The 20811-nt window shown below is 35.5% G+C and overlaps 1 protein-coding gene and 1 pseudogene across 1 annotated transcript in view; both read left to right on the forward strand.

Annotated features, from left to right (window-relative positions):
* Positions 1-20811, forward strand: part of ENOX1 (ecto-NOX disulfide-thiol exchanger 1) — a 700008-nt gene that overhangs the window by 373720 nt on the left and 305477 nt on the right. The window lies entirely within an intron of this gene.
* Positions 2640-3321, forward strand: LOC119039444 (acidic leucine-rich nuclear phosphoprotein 32 family member E-like; annotated as a pseudogene).

Here is a 20811-nt window from a genome sequence, read left to right on the forward strand (position 1 = left end):
AATAAGCTTCTGCACAGCTAAAGAAAACAGTGTTAAAATAAAAAGAGAACCAACCGTATGGGAAAACATATTTGCCAATGATACCTGAGACAAGGGTTTAATCTCTAAAATATACAAAGAAGTTACACAACTTCACTCTAAGAAGACAACTAAACAAATTAAAAAGTGGGCAAAGGATTTGAACAGACACTTCTCCAAGGAGGACATACAGAGAATCCAGAGACACATGAAAAGATGCTCAATATTGCTAGCTATCAGAGAGATGCAAATTAAAACCACAATGAGATACCACTTTACACCAGTCAGAATGGCTATCATAAACAAAGCAACAAACAACAAATGTTGGAGAGGTTGTGGGCAAAAGGGGACCCTAGTCCATTGTTGGTGGAATTGCAGACTGGTACAACCACTGTGGAAAACAGTATGGAATGTTCTAAGAAAGCTAAAAATGAATCTTTCTTTTGACCCAGCAATTCCACTGCTAGGATTATATCCTAATAACCCTGAAACACCAATCCTAAATTGGTGTTTGCACCCCAATGTTCATAGCAGCACAATTTACAATATCCAAGGGTTGGAAGCAACCCAGGTGCCCAACAGAATGGATAGGTGCCCATATGAATGGATCCATAAAATATGGTACGTTTACACAATGAAGTTCTATGCAGCATAAAAAAAAGAACAAGCACCTACCCATTGCAACAGCATGGATGGAACTGGAAAGCATTATGCTGAGTGAAATAAGCCAGGTGGTAAAAGAAAAATATCATATGATCTCACCTTTAACAGGAATGTAAACAATGATACAAACAGCAAGCAAAATATGACCAAAGACACTAAAAGAGAGAACAGGCTGACAGGTACCAGAGGGGAGAGGGGAGAGAATTTCAGGGGAAAAGGGGGAAGGATTTACAGGAACAAGTATAAAGGACGCAGGGACAACAACTAAGTGGGGTAGAAATGGGAGGGAGGTGGGAATCACTGGTGGGGGTCTGGGATGGGAGTAAAAGACAGAAAACTGTACTTAATCAATAATTAAATAAAAACAAAAATAAAATACATCAATAAAGTAAAAAAACAAAAAAAATTAAAAGCTGTAAGATTGAGTGTAATTATGTTCAGATAATTCACTTTCATCTGGAAATAACCATCCATTTGCAAAATTGTCACTAACTTATATCAGGAACAGTCTTTTCCTTCATATTAACTGTCTGTTTTTCTTCTTGTCAAAGATGGAAAATAATCAGTCTTATATATTCTGGACTCAAAAGTAAGAAAATTAGACTTACTGGAATAGTTCCTTCAAATCACCTAAATTTCCATAGCATTATTCTTTAAACCATAAAAATTTTTAAAAACATAAATTTTTAAAATTGGGAAAATGTTTCAGTTACAGTTGATATACACTATTATATTAGTTTCAGGTTAATTTTTATATGAAATAGTTTAAATTTATAGAAAATAATAAATCTACATTTTATTATTTAATTTTTTTTCAAGATTTTATTTATTTATCTTTAGAAGGGAAGTGAAGGAGAGAGGGAGAGAAACATCAATGTATGGTTGCCTCTCATGCATCCTCTCCTGGGAACTGGCCTGCAATCTAGGCATGTCCCTTGACTGGGAATCAAACTACGATCCTCTGGTTCGCAGGTCTGCTCTCAATCCACTGAGCTACACCAGCCAGGGCTTATTATTTAATATTTTAAAATGTTGATACCATCATATTTGCTTTTGATCTCTGTTTTTTTTAAGTGAAAAAACTCACTATCCTTCCTATTTACCCATCCCCAGAGATAATATAACATATATAAATATCAGCTATGGATATATATCTATTTATATCTAATATGCCCATAACTAATAAATGTCTGTGTTTATATAGAGAGAATACTATTTTTAATTTTACGTGGATGAGATCACACTGAATTTATACCTTTGCAACTTGCTTTTCCTCACATTATTTTTTTCAGAATTATCTGTGAATATGTGAATATCTGGCTCATTCTTAATTGTCATATAGTTCCACATATAAAGTACATCTACCTTCTCATACCAGAACATCTAGCAGCTCTTTTTTTTCTGGACAACCATCTTCCTGTATCTATCTCCTCATTCATAGTAGACATATGCATTTACCATACAGTATTGCTGTATCCTGCCTACCATAGAATAGGTACTTGGGAAAATATTTGTTCACTAAATTAAACTGTGAAACTTTTTATTTCCTTCTTGTCAATAATGTTTTCTATTTTGTTTTGTTGTTATTGTTAAGTGTGCCTCTGTCCTTTCCCCCTGGTTTTTTCTATGAGCATTACCTGTGGTAATGTGGCTTTACCAATTTCATCTCAATCAAGTTTTATTGTGTCTAAACAGTGAGGAAAGACAAAAGAAATAGGGCAAAGACAAATAAGAAAGAATGAAAGACAAAAGAAAGGATTATTTCCAATTCTTAGCCTCTGACATTAAATTGGTGACCACAAGTCAGGTACAATTTCAGGATTTATCTCACAACAGATAAATCTACCCTCGAATGCAGCCAGGATCCAAATCACCTCTAGCAGGAGCATAAAGAATATCATGGTATCCTCAGAAGGAGCATAAAGTGACACAGGGCCATAGTGAGTCCTAGTAATTGCCATTGTGTCAATGGGGAAATTGAGGGTCTGACTGATACTTTAAAAAGGATAGAGTTTCTGAGAATGGTTAATGTGGACCTAAGTTCACTGGCCTGGCTTCCCAACTTAAGTAAACTTTGAAAGTTGGAACTTATTAACAAAAAGAATTTCTGAAGGCTTGGAGGTCCTGGCAGAGAAGTCCTAATCTTACCCACTTCAGTCTGAGTGGGAACAAAACAAAAAATGTCAATGCACTAGAAACTCTGCAAAATTTAAAAAAAATTGAAGTCTTGACTTGTTTAACTGTAAGATCACAATTCTAGAAGATTACAGAGAGAGTATTTTTGAACTGCTGCAACAAATCTCATAATTAGATGGATTTGATCAGGAGGGTAATGAACCACCAGACTTGGGAGTGGAGGATGATGTGGATGGAGATGAAGATGATGAAGAGGAAGTTGAATATGGTCTACCTGAAGCATATGAGGAAAAAAAGGAGGAAGATGAGGATGAAGATGAAGCAGGCTTAGAATTGGGAAAGGGAGAAGAGGAAGTGGGACTCTCATACTTAATGAGAGAGGAAATTCAGGATGAAGGAGATTATGATGACTATGTTGAAGAAAGAGAAGAGGAGGGAGAAGAAAGTCTTTGGGAGGAAAAGCAGAAATGAGGTGTCAAAGATGATGGAGTGGAAGATGACTAGATTATTCTAAAACCAGATTCCCTTAATTCCTGGGTATGTAATAAAGTGATCATATCTTCTTTGTTGTTTCATGTATAATAGCTATCTCTAGAGAATATAATGTATAACATTTTCCTATAAAAACTTTTATAGGAAAGTTTTTTTCTATAAAAAGGAGAATTCTTTCTATATATAATTTTTATAGGAAAAATTTTACATTCCAAATAAGACTTTTTTGCCTTACCATTTCAAATAAGACTACTTTTTCCTTACCATTCCAAATAAGACTTACTAGTCTGCTAATGATCATATTGTATGTAGAGAAAAACTTCCATTAACCCCATTGTGAAATTACCTAGCAGTTTATTTACAATCTTAATTTTTCTCATACAAGCTCACTGTATTAGTCAGTTTTAGCCCATAATTAAAACATGATGGCTTTTATACAGGAAAAAGATTATTTATCTCCAGTTAAATATATATTTTAGAGTCTGGTACTTTCAAAATGGAAGCTATCAAAATTCCTTAAGTAAACATATATTTGTACTTTCTGGTAGATTTTAGGAATAATTTGTGAGTATTTTGTCTAGATGTGCTAAATAAATCTTTGTTGAATAATTGAATGCATAAACAAAATAATAAAATTTGTAGAGGTTACATGGTCATTTGACTTAGAAGTATTTTAACATTTCTAGCAGTCCTCTATCATCTACTAGAATGTTTAATTTCAATATTTAGACCTCCTGTGATTGAAAGTGGAACTCTAAAAACAAATGAAAGATCAGAGTTAACAGAAAGCATCAGTTCTCAAAAATTATTAAAATTAAAGTCTCTTGTTAAGGTTTCCAGATTTTTTAGGGTTCTAAAAAATAAATGTGCACTTCCTTGAAATTGTAAGAGCTATGTGTCTTAGAGTTTAGACTATTCTCAAAATCTGTTGTTTTGTTACTCTAAGAGATGAAAGCTTTTTCTTGGACAGTTATATTTTTTGTATATTATTATGGGCTGAGCCATTTGACACCACTAAAAAAATGCAACTTTGAAAAATTCAAGAGAAAAAGTAATTATTTCTAGAAGTGACAGAGCCTTTCCTGGGTTTAATTCTCCTTTAAGTTATTTATTCCCTTCAAGATACCGGAAATTATTGGACTGTAAATGATCTTACTACTTGCCAAATGTAATTTTCTGTATGAAAAGATTAATACGTATTGAGAATTTTCTTTGGTCTCCCTTGTAAGCAATACTCTGGACATTTCTGAAGATCAAGTTTGTAGGGTTCCCACCCCGCTAATCTTTATTTTTGTTGTATTTAATGAAGTTCTACTCAGCTAAGATTTGTGGCAAGTTTAGCTTTTATCAGACTTTTGTGTCTAAGTGTAAGACCTCAGAAATTAGAGTTTCTGTCAGAAATTTTTGCACATAGTACTTAGAACTGCTACTGGGCATCACCACATTATTATTTATAGGCTTTATGTATGTGTGAAGACAGTGAAGAAATGCTTTTCAATCTTAGTCACATATGTTTCACAGTAGAATTTTTTCCTGGTAGTACTAATATTCCCAGTAAGATATTACTAGTACTATTTTCTAACAGTAGCATATGATTTTATTAGTATCCATCTGATGCTAGATGCATGGGTCGCCTTGGCTTCTCATTTGGCTTATTTGTTAATAAGTGTGAGGAATTTCAACAAATTACACACTCTTTGTCCTGGTAAATTTTACTTTGGAAAGTCTAATAGCTGCTCTGTCCACCTGCCTGCCTCCAACGTGCTGCATCGGGTCTCAGCTCAGATTATCACCAGATCAGCAGTCTTTCCTTCCTTTCTCTCCCCTTCTGTTGCAGACTCATGCTCTCATGAGATGGATTAGAGCTGCTGGGTTCTGGCACCATCCAAGAAAATCAGTTTTCAGTGGAAAATGAGGAAAAGTGTCCCATAATTTGCTTACTGACATCATTCTACATTTTCTATTTCCTTTATTTTATATCAATTCCAGAGTTTTTTAAAAGTAAGAAAATTAAAGATGGAAAAAAGAAAAGAAAGATAATTAGACCAACAATAGCTTGGCAGAAATAAGACTAGTCATGCTGTTGGATTATACATTTTTTAGGTAGGATTTGAGAAAATATCTGTTAAAATTCAAAATAGATGGAGAAGAGTGAGTAAATAAGTGTGGTTTTTAACTCAGATTAGAAGGTCAGAAAATTCATTTTAAGTAAATTGAAACCTGAATTTGGATTTTTTTTTACTGAAGATATAATCATGCAAGATTTAAAGATTTCAGTGCATTGTTTCAGAAACTATTGAAGACAAAATGAGGTTAACAAGTTAGGCAGAAAACAAAGCTAATATGTTAGGGACTTAGAAAACTGTTAAATTTCAGTGTGCTCTTAATTTTTGAGAAATAGACATAAATAATTAATAAGGACAAAGTCTCAAGGATGCTTGTGAAAGAGACAAAATTAATATAGGGAAGCCTCTCTAATTTGGGTGAACTAAGGAAAGCACACTTGTTGGAATTATGTAATGATTAATCTCAAGGACAGTTATACTTTCTCAAGTAAATACAGTAATATAAGCTGTGGCTAATAACAGCCTCAACCAACAACAACAGAAACCTCTATACTGCTTCATGAATCCTTAGTTTCCCCTTAATAATTTTACTCTGTGATAATCCATACTGGGAGGAATTACAAAAGTTTGGCCTTTTACCCTCCTAAGTAAGCAACTTGCATTAATTTAGAAAACAGTGGATTCACCTAAAGTCAGGGGTAAACTTTCTTTGAATATAGGTCTCCTAATATGTACTTATCTGACATATTCATTACTATTGAAATTGAAAGGATGCTTTAACATGACAAGTGTATTGGTGGTAAAACCCAGAAAGATGATTTACAAATACTACTTTCATTTGCATATTACATTTTACTTTCTCCTAACAATAAGGTTCCCCTCAAGGGGAAGAATAATATAGCATTAAAGTGCAGAGGACCTGACTCACAGCCTGTGTTGCCACTCAAGAAAGAGGTCATAGACTACAGACATCCCAGCCCCCTATCCTAGGAGAGAGAAGTGTGAGGAAAAGATAAGAGCTAAGAGACATGACTGCTGAGCAGTTTTCTCTTTCCTATCATCCCAGAATTTGGGTTGCTGCCAACGTTTCTTTAATTTTATCTTTAGCTTATATTGATGGTACAAGGTTTGTGTGTGTATGTGTGCTGGAGGTAAGGGAAGGAGTTCCTTTCTATATTCACGGAAAGAAACACCTTTTTATAGAAAGACATTTTTCTAAAGTCTTTCCTGAAAATATGGACATTTGAATAAATAGTATAAGCAAAAGTTTATGAGAAAATTTCCATTTGAAATTTGCACACACGGAACTGCTATTAACTGAACAATGGCATCACTGTTAGAAATCCCACCCTAAATTTCAGTAGAGAATACATAATCCCAAAATAAGGATGAGTTAAAAGAATGGAATGTATTTTTTCTTTAATTTAAAATAATTTTTTGTTGTTTTAAAATCCTGAGTAAAAATCCACTAATCACATTTTCTTAGAAATAGCACAAATATTTATATCTGACAACCCAAAGGACAGCAGTTGTAATGGGACGAAATAGTTTTCAACATTCCAGAGCTCAGTTTTCCTTATTAGGAACATTACTAAATTGAAAGTAAAGGATATTAATAAGCTTCACTTGCATGAAAAATGTCTACTTATAAAAATAACACTTCTGTTTTAGAAAATATAATTTATAAAAATGTATTTTTACTTTTGTGCTTCTCCACAAAGATAATATACATGGATTCTGTGACCTTTTTTCTCTGAGAATATATGTAATTTGTAAAAATATGCTGATGTATTATTGATTGAAAATGCTAAAATTGTATTTTGAAAACAAACCTTGAAAGAGGAGATGGAAATATTAACCTCTCCTCATACTGCACTTAGAACATTTTTTTCTTAAATTACCTCACCCATCTTCATTTTGCTGAAGTCATAGAGAGCATGCATAGAACTTTGCCCAAGTAGGCTGTGATTTAAATGTTTGTTAACCAATAAATAAGAAAATTAATTAAATGTGACCTGCAAAGGTGACTTTCAAAAAAGATCATAACTTCATGGGCCTAAATACCAGATGGGAAGGGTATCGGAGGCACAATGCTCCATGTTCTTGTGTTACACTTCCTTTTCAAGCCCCACTTCATTGCTGTTACATCTGACAACCTTTCCTTTTTGGGTCCAGCATGCTCCATGCCATGTCTTAGCTTTTCAGTTGCTAAGAATAATCAGGTTGGTGGAGTTATGACTGGGAATATGTTCAATCTAGGGCTCAATTTGCAAAGAATTGACTCCTTATCCAAATTGAGTCTTCCAATCCATACACATATACCCTTTCTACATTTATATAGCTCTTCTTTAATATTGCTCAACAATATTTTATAGTTTTAGTGCAAAATTCCTGCATGCTTTTTATTTTATTTATTACTAAAAATTTTATGAATTTTTAATATTTTACATACCCAACATCATTAGTCAATAGGAAAATGCAAGTCAGAATTACAAGATATCACTTTGTACCCACTTGGATTACTATAATATTATAAAAAAAGACAGGCAATAATAAATGTTGATGAGGAGTGGAGCATTTGGAACCCTCATACATTTTTGTGGGAATGTAAAATTACACAGCCATTATGGAAAACAGTTTAGCATTTCCTCAAAAAAATTAATTGTAATTATTTTACTCTGCAACTCCATGCCTAGGTACAGACCCACGAAAATTGAAAATACATGTTCACACATAAAAAACTAATATTGCTAGTATTTATAGCAATATTATTTCTACTATTTGAAAAATACAAATAATCTAAATATCCACCAACTGATGAATGAATGAATGAATGAATGAATGAATGAATAAAACATGGTATTCACATGCATTGGAATATTACTTAGCCAAAAGAGGAAATGAAATATTGATACGTGCTGCAATGTTGATGAACCTTTAAAACATTATGGTAAGTGAAAGAAACCAGACAAAAAAGACAACACATTGCATAATTCCACTTACATGAAATGCCCAGAGGAGGTAACTTCTCTTTATGGCTTTCCACATCCAATCATTTAAGTTCTATGCATTTAATCTTTTTTAAAATATATTTTATTGATTATGCCATTACAGTTGTTCTATCCCCCTTTCATTTGCCTCCACCCTGCACACCCTCTCTCCCACCATACCCCCCTTTAGTTTATGACCACGTGTCTCAAGTTCTTTAGATTCTATATTTCCCATACTATTCTTGCCCTCTCCCTACCTATTTTCTATCTACTGTCTATGCTACTTACTCTCTGTACCTTCTCCCCCCTTCTCCTCCTCCCACTCCCCTGTTGCTAACCCTCCATGAGATCTCCATTTCTTTGGTTCTTCTCCTGATCTAGCTGTCCTCTTAGTTTGCTTTTGTTTTAGGTGTGGTTGTTAATAACTGAGTTTGCTGTCCTTTCACTGTTCATCTTTTTTACCTTCTTTTTCTTAGGTAAGTCCCTTTAACATTTCATATAATAAGGGCTTGGTGATGATGAACTCCTTGAATTTGATCTTATTTGAGAAGCACTTTATCTGCCCTTCCATTCTAAATGAAAGCTTTGCTGGCTTTTAAAATATCTATTATATTGACTCTTTCTTCTACAGTCCCATAGCCACTATCCAATTTCAGGTTCTTAATTTTCTGTGTGGAGCACCACAGCATTATTTCTAACATTTGTCCTTACCTCAAACCTTAGCTCCCTTCTATCCATCCCCTACTTCACCTCAGAATAATGTCTAAAAATATAAGTAATGTAACTTCTCTATGTTAAATGATTAATACACTTTCACAGTGCTTATTTTCACATTTTCTATTATATTAAGGTAGAACCTTCTTTGCAAAGAAAGTTCAAATACTGCAGTGGAACAAATAAGTAAATGGGTGGTGGGAGCCATATTTCTCCTTGTCAGGGCATTTGCAGACAAGGAAGAGGGTAAGATTAGTACTGAATTAGACTTAAACATGTTATTATGAATACATACACACACAGATCTAGAAATAATTATAGCTATGTGCATATACCTGTATGTTTCCTAGCTCTTTCTACTGAGAGAGCTTAAGGGTAGTGATAGCCCAGTAACACCTAGCACATCAGTGCCCAGATCTTGGTTTCTAAATATTATCTTCCAATGAAAGGAACTAGGGATCCTTAGAGAAATGGCTTGTTCTAGGGCTGGAACAATAAAAATACAGTATTTTTTACTATAAATAAAAAGGACAGGACATGGCTCTCAATGGTGAAAGCTGGAAGAGTTTCAGCAACAAAATAAATAACATGATATTGGATTATAACCCAAAGTATTGAATAAATATACATGATATGTAAATATCATCCTAATATAAATAGCTGAACAAGTAAATAATGAAGTACAATAAAAAAGTTTTTTTAACAAATAATATATATAGCTATAGCTCCCTCCAAGAAGTAAAGCTTACCCTCACTCTGCAATGTAGGCTGAATTTAGTCAGAGATTTCCAAATAAGAGAGTATGTAAAGGGGAGAAAAAGAAACTTAACTGTGAGGAAACCCAGTAAACATTACATTAATCAAGTGGTCAAGGTTAACATCACAAGTGATGAGTCTGTTTCCTGATATGATATGATGAAAAATGTACCTCACCTTTGTGGTACTCCTTCTCAAACCCATAACCTTAGTCTAGTCATGAGGAAAACATCAGATGAGCCAAAAATGTGGAACAGTCTGTAGAGTACCTGACTAATATTCCTCAAGACCATCAATGTCATAACTAAGAAGGAAAACCTGGGAAACTGTCACATATCAAAGGTACTACAGAAACATGATGACTAAATGCCATGTGGTGTCTTGGATTGGATTCTTGCACAGAGGAAATACACCAGTGGGAAAACTGGTGAAATGTAAATGAAGTCTGGATTTTAATTAATAGCAATGTTCCAATGTTGGTTTCTTGGTTGTGACAAGTTTGCTATAGTAATATAAGATGTTACTATAATGGGGAACTGGGTGAGGAGGTTATGGGAACTTTCTGTATTATCTTTGTAACTTTTTTGTAAGTCTAAAATTATAAAAGGAAAATATTATTTAAAAAGTTAAGAAGGCCTGATATAAAACAAACATTAGCAAAGCTACTGTGATTGAAGCCGAGTCCTGATTGCCTGGCCTCTCTCTCACTCCTTTTACTGCCTCCCAGTCTGATTCCCTTTCTCTCTTGTTCCCCAGGGTTCTCTGGCTTATGTTTTGCAAACTGCTGCCCCATAGAATTAAATCCAAACTCTTTGACTATTCTTCTGGGGGCCTTTATATTTTCACCCTTGCCGAGCTTTCATCTTCATCATGAGTTGACCTCTTGCCTTCTATATTTATTTTCTTCATCTATTCTGAAGGCAATTTCTTTTCTTCAAGCAGACTGTGACCTTCCTCTTGATTGTACCCATGCTTTTCTTTTCTTTTGGAAGACTTTTCTCAAATACGTTCAGCATCAGAAACTTCATTCTATGCCCTCTTTATAGATCCTAGAATTCAAGAATCCTCTTTGAAGTCTCTAAGGGGAAAAGATGCATCCTGAAAGTACTTCTACAATAGTGTGTAGTCCCTTCTGGTTGTCTGTATGCATCTCTGTATGCATACATCTTTTCTCCAGCCAGTAACAAGCTTCTGAAGGACAGGACATTCATCTCCATGTCAAATTCAAGCACAATGCCTTACACATAGTAGATATTTAGTAAATATTAAATAGATGGATAGTGTAATTTTATTGAAACTAAGGTATTTTCTTTTTTGTAGCATTTCTATCTATTTGAATATAGTTGTTATATAATTATAAATTTAACATTTTTAATAAGCAAGTCAATCCCAGTTTGCCAATGTAAAGAGAAAAGCATTGAATTTTCAGGAGTAAGTAATAGTCTTAATTCAACCAGTATGCATATAAAAATATTGAGGGGGGTGGGGTTTTAATCCTTTAAAGAGACAAAATTCTACAGGGTGTGTACTTTACAGTAAATTATTTACTGTAAATTAAATATGTACTGTAATGTTGCCTTTCAGTCCTCCTGCATGTGAAGTTGTCAGTAAAACTAGCTGCATGCATTTGTCTTCATTAGCCATTCCAAGGTGATGCAGGTGGCCCAGCTATTCTCAGGCACTTTAATTTGCCAATTATTGTACCCATGGCTAAGAACAGATGGTGATTAGTTTCACATTTTGCTCACTGGGCAGCTTAATGTTCTTGTCACCTTACATTGAGTTTTAAATGTGCAAAGCACAAAGAATGTAAAACATGTTTCTCAGACTTCAGGTATGTGTATCATACCTCATAATTTGAACTGCTTCTGGATATAGACATTCAAGGGTCTGACTAAATAATAAAAGAACAAGATAACATGGCAAAGTACATCAAGAAAGCTAATGTGTGGGTATTCACTGACATATTCACACACACATATATATACATATGTATATATATACATATATATGTATACACATATATTTAGGAAGGCTCGAATGTATAATTTCTTTCATAGAAGCACCATTTGCTAACTTATTGAATCTGAGTGCTAGTTGATAACTTAGATAACTACCATTTAAGGAAAGAAAGGAAAAATTGTAGGATCTTTTTTACAAAATAGCATTCAGCCTTCTTTTAACTGAATTTATTGGGGTAACATTGGTTAATAAAATTACATAGATTTCAGTGGTACAATTCTATAATAATATCTGTATATAGTATTGAGTGTTTATCACCCCGAGCCAAATCTCCTTTCATCACAATTGATTCCCCCTTTACCTTCTTGTATCCTTCCCCACACTCCTTTCCCTCTGGTAATTACCATACTATTGTCTATGAGGGTTTTTTTCCTTAATCCCTTCACCTTTTTTTAAACAACCTCCCAACCGCCCCCCCCCCAGAGATGTCAGTCTATTCTTTGTATCTATGAGTCCATTTCTATTTTGTTTCTTAGTTTATTTTGTTGATTAGTTTCCACATATAAGTGAAATCATATGCTATTTTTTCTCTGACTGGCTTTTTTCACTTAGCATAATAATTTCCAGGTCCATCCATGCTATCACAAATGGTAAGATTTGCTTCTATTACATGGGCAAGTGGTATTCCATTGTGTAAATGTACCATACCTGTTTTATCCACTCATCTATTAATGGGCACTTGGGCTGCTTCCAAATCTTGGCTATTGTAAATAACACTGCAGTGAACGTAGGGGTGCATATGATTGAAGTCTGTCCAGAAAATATCCAGCCATTGTTAATATAAGGAGAACAGTTTGTGGAACATCTATTTAACCTGTCAGCCAACAAGAGTGGACTGGAATGTGCATGTGTGAACATAATGATTTTACTGTACCAATCAGAGGGGGTGGTACTAGCCTGTTGAGTGAGCATCTGTACTGTGTGGCCACCACATTCAAAGTGACTGAGCAACTACAGCAACAAATCTGCATCAAATGTTGCATTAAGCTTGAATATTCCTCTGTGCAAACTATTCAGATGATTCAGAAGGCTGTAGCTATGGACAACTGGTGATTGCAGCTTCATCACAACAATGCTTCCACTTATGCGTCATGTCTTATGCAGAATTTTTTGGCAAAACGTAAGATCACCCAGGTGACTCAGCCCCCTACAATGCAGATTTGGGGCCCTGAGACTTCTGGCTTTTCTCAAACTAAAATCACCTTTGAGAGGGAAGAGATTTCAGACCACCAATGAGGTTCAGGAAAATACAATGGACAGCTGATGGCAATTGAAAGAACTGTGTGAATTGAGTAGAACCCAAGGTGCCTAGTTTGAAGGGGACTGAGGGGTCATTGTCCTATGTACAATGTTTCTTATATCTTGTTCAATAAATCTCTCTATTTTCACATTACATGTCTGGATACTTTATGGAAAGGCTTTGTATATTCTTTTGAATTAATGTTTTGAGTTTCTTCAGATATATTCCTAGAAGTGGAATCACTGGGTCATAAGGCAGTTCCATTTTTAATTTTTTAAAGTATCTCCATACTGTTGTTTCCATGGCTGCATTAATCAGCATTCCTGCCAATAGTGTACAAGGTTTTCCTCTTCTCCACATCCTCACCAACACCTGTCTGTTTATTTTACTATTTTTAATATATTTTATTGATTATGCTATTATAGTTGTCCCATTTCCCCTCTTTATTTCCTTCTGCCCTGCACACCCCTTCCCACCCACATTCCCCCCCCCCTTTAGTTCATGTCCATGTGTCATACATCTAAGTTCTTTGGCTTCTACACTTCATATACTATTCTTAACCTCCCTTTTTCTATTTTCTACCCACCATTTATGCTGCTTATTCTCTGTACCTTTTGCCCCTCTCTCCTCCTCCCACTCCCCCACTGATAACCCTCCATGTGATCTCCATTTCTGCGATTCTGTTCCTATTCTAGTTGTTTGCTTAGTTGTTTTTTTTGGGTGGGGGTGTTGGTTGTTAATAGCTATGAGTTTGTTGTCATTTTATTCATATTTTATCTTATTTTTCTTAAGTAAGTCTCTTTAATATTTCATATAATAAAGGCTGGGTGATGATGAACTCCTTTAATTTGACCTTATCTGGGAAGCACTTTATCTGCCCTTCCATTCTAAATGATGGCTTTGCTGGACAGAGTCATCTTGGATGTAGGTCCCTGCCTTTCATGACTTTGAATATTTCTTTCCAGCCCCTTCTTGCCTGCAAGGTTTCTTTTGAGAAATCAGCTGACACTCTGATGTGAACTCCTTTGTAAGTAACTGTTTCCTTTTCTCTGGCTGCTTTTAAGATTCTCTCCTTATCTTTAACCTTGGCTAATGTGATTATGATGTGCCTTGGTGTGTTCCTCCTTGGATCCAACTTCTTTGGGACTCTCTGAGCTTTCTGGACTTCCTGGAAGTCTATTTCCTTTGTCCGATTGGGGAAGTTCTCCTTCATTACTTTTTTCAAATAAGTTTTCAGTTTCTTGCTCTTCCTTTTCTCTTTCTGGTACCAGTATGATTCGAATGTTGGAATGTTTAAAGATGACCTGGAGGTTCCTAAGTCTCTCCTAATTTTTTTTGAATTCTTGTTTCTTCATTTTGTTCTGGTTGAATGTTTATTTTTTCATTTTTCTCAAAATCATTGATTTGAGTCTCAGTTTCTTTCCCATCACTATTGGTTCCCTGTACATTTTCCTTTTTATAGCCTTCATTTTTTCCTCTAATTTGTGACGATATTCAACCAATTCTATGAGTATCCTGATTACCAGTGTTTTGAACTGACTCTCATAAGTTGGCTATCTCTTTATTGCTTTTTTCTGGAGCTTTGATCTGTTCTTTCCTTTGGGCTTTTTTTTTTTGGTCTTTGTGGACCTGTTACATAGTAAGGGGTGGAGCCTTAGATGTTAACCAAGGTGGGGCAACCCACCTTGCTGTGTTGTGATGCTGTATGTGGAGCAGGGGTCCTGAGGGTACAATGCCACTTACTTCACTCTGCTGGTATTCAGTTACTTCCCCCTCTACTCACAATCTAATTGGGCCCTTCTGATACTGATTCCCAGGTGGTTGGTTTTGTGTACATTCTTCTAGAACTCTGTGGATCTCTCCAATGGACTCTCATGTGAGGCTGGGAGTTTCTCCTGCTGCCTCAACCCCCACAGGTGTTTTTAGTCATAGGCTTTGAGGGTTTAATTTCCTGCACTAGAACCCTGGATTGCATGGTCTATCTCACTCCCCAGTTCTTTCTCCCAGTTTATCTGTACACAAATTTGGGACCACCCAGTCTGCAAGCCACTGCCTCAACCAGTCCTCTAGCCACTGACTTGCTGCAAGTCCTCTCCACCTGGCTGCCTGTCTCCATCCCTCCTATCCCCTCATACCCATCTGGATGATAGTTTCTTCTTTATCTCCTTGGTTGTCAGACTTCTATGCAGTTTGATTTTTCTGTCAGTTCTTGTTTTTTGTTTTTAAATTTGTTGTTGTCCTTTTGGTTGTATGAGGAAGTACAGTGTGTGTACCTACACCTTCATCTTGGCCAGAAGTCTGTTGGCTATTGATTTATTGATGATAGCCATTCTGACGGGTTTGAGGTAATGTCTCATTGTGGTTTGAATTAGCATTTCTCTGATATTAATGATGTTGAGTATCTTTTAATATGTCTATTGGCCATGTGTATATCCTCTTTGGAGTGGTGTTTATTCAGGCCCTTTGCCCATTTTTTAACTAGGTTGCTTGTTATTTTGGTGTGGAGTTTTATTAGTTCTTATTTTTTTAAATGTTTTAAATTTATTTTAATCATTTTTGTTATTATTTTGTTACAGTTATCCCAATTTTCCCCCTTTGCCTTCCTCTACCTATCCCCCCCCAACTCCCATAGTCAATTCTCAAACTGTTGTCCATGTCTATGGGTCATTCATACACGTTCTTTGTCTAATCCCTTTCCACCATTATCTCCCTCCCTCCACCTCTCTGGTTACTTTCGGTCTGTTCCATGTTTCTATGCCTGTGTATAAGTTCTTTGTAAATTTAGATGTTAACCCTTTATCAGCTGTATCATTGGCTAATATGTTCTCCCATTCAGTAGGTTATCTTTTGATTTTGTTGATGGTTTCCTTTTCTGTGCAAAAACTTTTTAGTTTGATGTAGTCCTATTTTTTTTGTTTCCCTTTTCCTAGGAGATAGAAAAAAATATTGCTATGAGAAATGTTGGAAACTTACTGCCTATGTTTTTTTTCAACCTCAAGAATTGCCTCCTTTAAATGTTCTCAGGCAACACAGGTTACCCAAAACAGGATGAGATGCACCCTTTACTACCTTATATTTTGGACAATTTTTCCCTAGCTTGTACTAATGCCTTCTAAAAATTGTCATAGAGAGGTAGAAACTTCCATTTGGAAAATTCAAAACCACTCTGGCAGTTTTGTCTGTCATTCTTTTATTTAATTGCCTGGGAATGAAGTCAACTCATTTATGGAGACTTAAACTAGTACCATTATTAGCAGAAAAGATTATTTAACATTATAAGAAGGCATGGGAAAATGTCAGGCACACAGCATCCCAAACATAAACTTTATTTGCTACCCTCTAGAAGAATTTGTTTGCATATAACGTTGTTCACACCACTGATAGCAGAAAATTTATTTAATAAGTACTCAGAATTAATATGCTATAGTATGCATGAGTGCCTAATTTAATTTATCTCTGATTAAGCCTATTATGTTTGAGATCACTTTACAGAAGAGATTTTTTTGCCAGCTGTAAGCTTATTTGAATTGTAATATAAGTTAATAATGTGTGAAAAACAAGTGATGCCTCCTTTTAAATGTTAATTTTGCCACCTGACTTTCTGAGATGATACATATCCAGATCATTCATTGGCATTTAGTTAATATCTTGCATGAAGACCAGATAGTGGAATAAATATAAAAATTAACTATTTTAGGAGGCAAAGACAAATAGAACAGTGATGCTTTATGTTTGAAATCCAGAGAAAAACCCATTGCATTTGAAATTAATTTTAAAAATTAATTTATAATCACCTAACAACAAAAACGAGAACACATGACCTTTGTATGATTTTTATTCTAAATGTATTCCTTTAACATTAGTATGTGATCAAATTTATTGCAAACCTCAAATGTTTGGCAATGATCTCTGCAGCATTTGCCTCTATTGAAAGATGACTGATTCTCATCAGTGGACACCAGTATGAGAGAAGGGACTTATGCAGTTCTCTTCAGTGACTTGTTTTCTATGTTATAGGCCAAACTTGTCTTTATGCTTATGTTAAACCAACTACTTCATCTGCCTATCTTCTTTTCAGTGTCAAGAGGCTTATCACCAAAAAAGTGATTGAACTAATAATTTCCCCTTGCTCAGCATTTGGCCTTATGGAGAGCTATGTATATCCCTTGATATAGTTGCATTGCTCAAGATGTGAACTCTATTATTTGTATATATATTTAAATTTGGTAATCTGATGACTTCAATATTGCCTTTCTCCACTTTCTGGCTCTTTCATAGAAATTTTACCCAATATTCAAGACCTTCTTAAAATCCTACCTGCTCTGTGCAAATTTCCCAACCATCTTGGGCCATAGCTATTTCCCCTAGTACAGTCATTTGCTTGATCATTTGGTTATCTTTCATGTATTCAACAGTGAGCTCTCTTAAGGCATAGAACTTGAGTTTTATATATTTATGTCAGGACAGTGCCTAGTATAGCTTCTTATGCAAAAATCATGTCAAAAGATGGTAGTGATTGATAATCAGAATGAAAATAAGTTTGTGGGTTCTCATTTGTTTTAAATGTGAAGTGGAAACTCACGTGTAATAATATTTTAAAAGTGAGCAAGTGATCATGAAATGTATTTCTCCTTGTTTTGAATGGCTCTTGACAAATTTACACTAGTTTGAATCTCAGAATGAATGTGCTGTTTCTTAGTTTACATTAGAATCAGCTGGGGAATTTCAAACACATATCTGATGACTGAGACACCTTCAGATCAATTTAGCAGAGAATAAGATCATTTTTGAAAACCTAACCACATGACTCCAGTAAGAAGCCAGAATTGAGAACCACAGGTGTAAAGGAAATGTAAAGGTCATTAAATTCATTCATCTATCTGGTGTTTAATTGCTTTCTACAGCTGTTTAGCAATGAAAGAAAAGTACTTCTAACAAGAGGCTTGAAATTGCAACTTTTGATGCAGACATTCATTGCCGTATCCACTGCCTCAGTCTGTCATGGACTGACCCACTATTAGGTGTTAGTATGTAAAGTCCTACAAAGTGGGAGACCTCTCAGTACTGGACAAACCAAGACATTTGGTCACCCTGCTACCAACACACTTCTTCTTTGGATACTGCAGAATTGTGTTTTGATAAATTTTCTTTTAAGAAGAAGGAAAAGCATTTTTTGTGAGTGTAGAATATTTGAAAAAACAGAAATAATTACAACACTTTAAACCTTTGCATCCCTTAGGGTAAAGAAACACATCAAGAGAAAAATGGAAAACATTACAACAAGTTCTTGTAGAATTTCTGTGATTAAGATGGAGGGGAATTTATTGCATGCACAGTAATTAATTCGAGAACATCAAAATAATTCATTTGCTTTTATCTCTGCTATGTAGATAAATTAAGAATGATTTTGTAGTGTAAGGAGCATTAAATGAAAATCTCAAACTTGTAAATAAAATTCACTAAACTATAAGCTCTTTGGAGATAATTATTTTTAAAAGTAAGAACAGAGACATATTCAAGGCTGTTAGAAAAGTTATTTACAGAGCATCTGGCTCCCAGGCATTTTTTGGTAGGTTCTTTGGCCTCTTTGCTATTATACATCCTTTTATTCCCAGTAACATTTGGCACAATCCCTCCCTTTCAGATAAAGTAAATGTTAGTAGATTGATAGAAAAAGTGCAAGCATTTTATTAACAGAAATAATTTTAAGTGTTTAATTTATAATTATAGCATTAAAAAGTATTCATTGTAAATGCCCATTTGAGTTCTATTTTGATACCATGGCATAGTCCTACAGTTTAAGGATTAATTTATCCCACAGTTATTTGCTCTTAAGTCACATTGACCACTGACCAGCCAGTGCAATCACCACATAGTTGATTCATTTCATTCATCAATTGCCAAAATTGTCATATGTGTCACAATCATCTATCTCCATAACCAAATCAAATCCACTGAAATGGGAGCAATTCAGCCAATGCTTTGGTGATCAACTGCCCAAGATATTGATGTATCATATAGATGAGATGTTAAACTATTCTTTGAAATGTGTAGTTTCACTGAAATTGTGGTATATTTTTCTCCCACTCTAAAATTTGTATGGTACTATAAGAGAAAGCATTAGTGAGTAAAACTTCTGACATGATTCTCCTTTCTTCATTAACCAAAACATTTAGCTGAAGTTGTAAAACTCAGAGAAACACATTATACAATGCAAAATTGCTGATCAACTTATGCATCCTTTCCAAAATATGTTAATGAGTAGTATCTGAGGGGAAAAACGTGGGGAGGATTTTTAGGCAAATAGGTTTGTAATATGCTAGGTAAAACAAAATTAAACTGGTACCTTGAATGGGGGAGGGAGGAGGGCATGAGGCAAAACATGCATGTTCCAAAATTAGAAAACTCTTTGGAGTGAACATCTGGAGAGACTTCATCCAACCTTCTAATTTTGTAGTTAGATATACTGTGTTTCAGAAAGGTTAAACAATTGATCTAGAGTCAAATACTTACTTTAATGTTTTCTAGGCCTCCTTCTTCCTCCAGTTTTCATACTGTTTTAGATAATTGCCTGTAAGAACTTTCTTCATATTTCTTGAGTAGCTAGCTGATGATTGCTTCTAATTGAACAACTTATCAGTGATGTGATCCCTGAAAATGGAAACAAAAACTGTTCACTTATTAAAAATGTACTTATATTTTATTTCATTTTATGTGGGGGTGACTTCTTTCTCGAGGTCCCCCTAGTGTCACGGACACGTGTGAATGAATAAATACGGCCGAGACAAGATGAGATCTGTTTGGAGATGGAGGAGTGGGCTGTGCCAGCAGCAGCCAGTTTCTCTGAGGAGAAAAGGCCTCCAGCACCTTTCTCCATAGCCTTTTATTGGGTTGTAATACACAGGAATACAGGGTGGCAAGGATCAAACAGTCGATAACATTTCAAAGAGGTCTGAGGGTTTCAGTCTGAGTGAGTGTCTGTCAGGAAAAGAGCTGCAGAAACTTTGGGAGACATACTCATTTCCTCTTGGACCTTTATTATATGAATGAAAGCACTCTTAGCAGAGCAGATTTCACAGGTTTATCAGCAAGTCTTTGTGATGCCAGATTTTTCCCCAGGGCACGCTCTGGCCAGGCAAGGAGCTGCACCTCTCCCCATCAGGTATTCAGGCTTAAGGACATTAGAGCCAGGAAGTGCTTCTCCCAGAGAACATGGGGACTCGGGCTTTGACAAAGCTGGGGGGGGGGAGAGTCCATTGCTCTCTGTTGCAGCCCCCTGAGTCCTTCCATGAAGGCCTCCCAGGTGATTGAGTCTGGCTTAGGTTGCCCCCCACTGTGAGGGGTCTTACCCATCATTGACTTCCAACCAAGCTCTGGGGGCAGGGAGAGGAACTGAGGCAGCATTTGCTACCAGAGACAGGCTTTGTCTCCTGTGGCTGGCATTCCAAAGGTTGTCTCTTGCCCTTAGCTACAGGGGGTAGAGATACAATTCGTAAAACTAGGCAGAGCAGTATGCAACAATTTTATTATATTATTTCATTACCATTTACCCCCCTGACATCCCCTCCCACGATCACCACACTGTTGTTCATGTCCATGGGTCCTTTTTCCTTTCTGCTGGATCCCTTTACCCACTAACCTTCCACCTCTCAGTAGCTATCAACCTGATCTCTATGAGTCTCTCTACTTATCTTGTTAGTTCAGTTGGTTAATT

Source organism: Artibeus jamaicensis, unplaced genomic scaffold (genome assembly GCF_021234435.1).
Source record: "Artibeus jamaicensis isolate MK-2021 breed Jamaican fruit bat unplaced genomic scaffold, CSHL_Jam_final contig_414, whole genome shotgun sequence".
NCBI lineage: Eukaryota > Metazoa > Chordata > Mammalia > Chiroptera > Phyllostomidae > Artibeus > Artibeus jamaicensis.